This window comes from Arvicola amphibius, chromosome 13 (genome assembly GCF_903992535.2).
Source record: "Arvicola amphibius chromosome 13, mArvAmp1.2, whole genome shotgun sequence".
Taxonomy (NCBI): Eukaryota; Metazoa; Chordata; class Mammalia; order Rodentia; family Cricetidae; genus Arvicola; species Arvicola amphibius.
Window position 1 is genome coordinate 41384666 of NC_052059.1, and position 5360 is coordinate 41390025.

Consider the following 5360-nt stretch of genomic DNA (forward strand, 5'->3'; position numbering starts at 1 on the left):
AAAAGGAAACCACAGATATATGCCAGGTGTAATGCATGCCCTTAATACCAACACTCAGGAGGCAGAGGTAAATGGATCTCTGTGAGTTTGAGGCCATGCTAGTCTACATAGAGAGTTCCAGGACAACAAGGACTATAGAGGAAGAACTTGTCTCAAAAAAAAAAAAAACCCAAACAAATAAACAAGATATACTTATTAGGCACGGTGGCTCATGCCTGTAATTCCAGTACTTGGAAGTCTGAGGCAGAAGACTTGGTTGGTTTGAGGTCAACCTGGGTTGTATGGTGAGCTTCAGGACAGCCAAAAGTAACTTAACAAAACAACCAAACAATGATAACAAAAAACTGCTATCATAGAAACTTTAAAAAGCATTCAAGGAGTAGTAATAGATAGGACTTTGGGAGGTAAGAAATTTATAAGCAGAAAGGAGAGCCAGAGCCGGGCAGTGGTGGCGCACGCCTTTAATCCCAGCACTTGGGAGGCAGAGGCAGGCAGATCTCTGTGAGTTCGAGACCAGCCTGGGCTACAAGAGCTAGTTCCAGGACAGGCTCCAAAGCCACAGAGAAACCCTGTCTTGAAAAACCAAAACCAAAACAAAACAAAACAAAAAAAAAAAAACCCAGCCATATCTAATCCTATGGCAAAAAAAAAAAAAAGAAAAAGAAAGGAGAGCCAGCGTTACAGAGACCAGAGCTATGCTGGCGTCTCTGTGGAGGCGAGTTAAAGAGTTCTTGTAACCTAGAAGAGGCACTTCCCCTTGAAAGGTGAGACAGGGCCACAAGCTGCCTAGCTAAAGCCACATTTGGGGCAGGAGGGCAGGTGCCAAGAACACATTTCAAAGGGTATATTCAGTGAGGTTGTTTCAGAAAGGACCCTAGGTTTGCAAAAGATGCTTTCTAATCGCCTTGCTCAACTTCAAAGTGTCTCAGAAGAGGGAATTGCCGTCTTGAGAAAGAACAGAGGGAAAGGAAATGAAAAGAACATCTAAAAGGAGCAGCAACAAACAAAACAGCCCAAGCGAATCGCACACAGCTAAGTGCATTAGGATTCTAGAATCTAGTTTCCCTACATTAGCCTTCCTTCCCGGTTAGCCAGGAAAAGCAAGCTTAGATCCTGGTGAAATGTAAAGTGGGTATCTCTTTAAAAGCAGATTCCCACCAAAAAGGAAAACAAAGTCTTTCTGAGACTAGCCCTTTCTATGTGGTAGTTAATGGCAACTTAGGTCTATGTTTTTAGCTTTCTGTTGAGTCATCCCCTCTCCTCCTCCTCCACCCCTCAGTTTACAGGGTCAACAAGCCAACTTTTTAAATCACGGGACTGGCTTTGCTATGTTTGGTCTCAAGCCAGCTTCTTTATTATCTGTGTTGTTATGCACTACACAGCTCTGTAGACACACCAGATTAAACCGGAGAAGCAAAGCCCAGAGATTATTCCCAGACGGTCGGCCAACTGATCTCTACCCTGTTGCTCGCTACTACCACACAAAATAATGGCCCTTTATTCACAAGCCCCTTTAAAATAAAAGTCCTGGGGCAGAGGAGGATTTCTGCTTCTGTCAACCACACCAACTCTCTTTTTGCCTCGGTTTCCTAAGATAAATGGTTTTGTTCAGGAAGAACGTTCTTTCTTCTCCAGTTCCATCTACTGTCAAATGCTTTGGAGACTTTTCTGTCACTTCATCCTAACATAGAAAGAACTATAAATGTGTTCTAGTTTCATGTCTGTAGATAAATACCCTGACCAAAAGCAACTTCCAGAAGATAGGGTTCCCTTGGCTTACTACTGCAGGTGACCATTCATCAAGTCAAAAAAGAAGCTCAAAACTTCTAGTCACATGACATTCACAGTCAGGAGCAGACAAAAACAAATGTGTGCATGCTGCCTGCTTGTTTTTACTGAGCAGGCAGCTTTCTGCAATTCCTCTACAGTTCAGGAAACTGCCTAGGGAATGGTGCCACCCACAGTAGGCTGGGTCCTTTTGAATCAATTAGTAAGTAAGACCATATCCTACAATCAAACCTGATCTAGATAATTCCCTAAGTTGAGTTAAGTTAACAGTCAAAACTAACCAGAACAGAAGACTTTAATAAGAATTTGGAGGGCTGGTGAGATGGCTCGAGGTAGAGGCTCTTGCTACCAGCCCAGATGTTCAATCCTAGGTCCTACATGGTAGAAGGAATTTGCAGGTACAATTTCCTGCAAGTTATCCTCTGATTTCCACATAGGCACTGTGGTACGCAGATGTCCATCTTCCCGGAACCCACATACAAGTAAACATTTCTTTTCAAAAGTTATATGAAGACTTTGTTTTAGAGTAAGCTCCCACAAAAAGTACTGAAAACCAAAATGAAGTCAATTTACAGGGAAGTTCTATGTCACCCTGGAAATTATTTAACTTTGAGGAATTAAGGTTGAGGATACAACAGTCTCAATTTCTCCCACTGGCCTATTCCAAACAGGCATGGTAATAAACTTTTTTTTCCTTTTTCCTCTTTTTCTTAAAATAATAAATAAATTAAAAGGGGAAAAAAACCTTTAAAAGACAGAGATTACTCTTACCAGGCAAGATTGCACAGCCTAAATAGATCAGGCCTAGACACCGACTTAAGAAACTCTGATACCTAGTAGGAGCTCCCCTAACTGGTCCTGAGTCCTCCTTGCTCCTTGTTGTGTCCAAAATGTTGAGCTCAATCACATGATGCAAAACTTCTCACCAGCTCCCACACTTAGAAGAGGCTGCTGTTCCCTCTGTTCTTGGGATTTCTCAAAGTCTTCCTCAGGCTCCTCTCTGAGGAGGCTTCTCCTGCCCCTCCCTGCCATCCCTCCCATGCCAGCTCTCCCTTCTCCAGGATGGGCCTCTCAGGTCTGAAAGGGAAGTCTCCTCCCTGTAAGGCCCTGTTTTTTTTTTTTTTTTTTCACTGTACTATTTGATGTCTAATAAAACTCACTTCTGAAGGGAATTATGTGTCCTTTTTCAGGATTGACTAACTCAGGTATAGTCTCTATCATCATTAGTGTATTTGACCCCATGTGACCTAATAGCAATCATTAGCCGAGTTTCTGTCGTTCTGCTTCCTCGACTCTGCCTTGAATGTGACTTTGAAATGACAATCTGTTTTTTATTTTTTGAAACTGCTTTCTTCAGCTTATTTTTTTTTTCTATTTATAAAACCAACCACCCCCTCACCTCCTCTTTCATGGAACGGAGTTCTGCTCAGTTCTGGAATTATAAGTAAAGATATGGGACTGGAGCGATGACTCAGTGGTTAAAAGCACTTGTTACTCTTCCAGAGGACCCGAGGTTGGTTCCCAGCACCCACGTGGTGGCTCACCACCATTTGTTAGGAGATCTCACTCACTTTTCTGACTTCCTCAGGCACAAACATGTACGTAATGCACATAAACACATGGAGGCAAAACATTCATGTGCACAAAATAAATACATCTTTAAAAATATAAAACAAATTAAGATTAAGATGTTTCAAGCAACTTGTAATTTTGTCTATATGCTTTGCTTTCAGAATTCTCTGGTCTTCAATTTTAATGTCCTGGGAAACCTATGAAATTAGAGAGTTACGAGCAGTAGCTCTGTGGTATTAGATAATATTTTTCATTTTTGCTGTTGCTGTTTTGTCTTTCTATGCTGCCTTGGCTGGCCTTGAACTTGCAACGTAGACCAGGCCAGCTTCAAACTCCCAGAGACCTACCTGCGTCTGCCTTCAAAGCGCTGGGACTAAAGATGTTTGATATTTCGCCCAGCTACATTCCAGTTTTCAAAAGCCAGCTGGCATTCTGAACAGCACAGGGTTGCCCTATGCACACATAGCTCCCCTTGAAGGCATTTCAATAAGCTGCAGCAAAAATCATGCAGACGGCTACTGTGAAGATTGTCAGAGCTGGAACACAGCTCTTTCCCATGCTTATTTTATTTTGCCTGCAATCTCAAAATATCAAAGAAAACTCAAGGCCTAGACTGGATTTCTTTCTCACCCTAGATTTATCTCTCAAGAGCAGTTTTCTCAGATACTTGTGATCCAGAATTCTGTGGAGATTTTAAAACATAGTTCCCTCCTTGAACAGAGCCAAGTGCCCCCCCAACTGCTTTCTTCAATGTTTACTGTTGTGATCTAGCCGCCCTCACTCCCCCTGACCAACAGCGAAGGCCTCCTGACCAACAGCAGAACATCCTCGTGGTCTGTAATTGACAAGGATGTTTGTGTTCTTTCTGGCCCCGTGTTTGTCCACAGAAGCAGTAGAGGTATAAAAGGCTTTAGCTTGTGGCAAAATAAAGGTTGCTGTTCTTCCACCTGAAAAGAAGCCTCCAGGTCTCAATCCTGGCACCCCCTGCCAGTCTCTGAATCCAGGCTGCCCTAGCAGGGCAGTTTACCTAGGCTAAAAGTGACAAGGGACACAGTAGGAACCTTTTGGCCAACAGGCACATCTCTTGGTGAACAAGGGTGATGGTGTTCAGAAGGGTAGAGGATCAATCATTTGACTAAAGGACCATCTGCTGACACAGCTGAAAACCCAGGAGTATGGACCAGTGCCTTCTGTCAGCTATAAGAGAAACCACTTCAACGAAGACTTTATTTTGAAATAAAATAAAGACTTAACCTCAATACACTGTCACAAATCACAGATTGGCTTGGTGCACATACTGTTTTGTTTTAATTTAATTTATTTTTTGCTTGTTTTGAAAAATGAGTATGGTTGCTATATTTTGTTTTACTGGTGTGGGATTTTAGGAATACAAATCACCCAAGAGGGCTCCTTGTCATTATAGATTGGGACCAGGTTGGCAGGACTTGGTCAGGGCTGGCACTGACCTCTGGAGGAATAAAAGACCAGCTTAGTCAGGCAACGCCTTAGGGAGAGGTCTGTGTGAGATAAGTTGGATCACCAGGACACAGCACTTCAAATATTCCTAGGCTCTACTGAGTCGCTTGGTAAGTAATAAGTAAATGGGAGTTTTTAGTTTATTTTCTCACACAAAAATTCCACAGCCTTTGGGGCTCACAATTGAAGACACTCTGGGGCTTTCAGAGGTTAATTTATCCTATGCAGCCAACCAGCAGAGTTCACTTCATTTTCTTATCAACCTGCAACACTGGGCCCCCGGAGGTCAACTAGCTGGAAGGGAATTCAGAACCGGAAAATCCAGGCAGCCCGGAGGGGCAGCAAGTTCTAGCTCAGCCAGGCGCGCCCTCCACAAAACCTGGCCAGATTCCCGCTGAGCTTGGCGGGGGGGGGGGGGGGTGGGAGGAATGGGGTGGGGAGCCCAGGGAGAATCTGGCATGGAGCCAGGCCCCGCCCCGCTCCAGGCCCCGCCCCCGAGGTCCACGCCCCTTCGGGCACCTCCC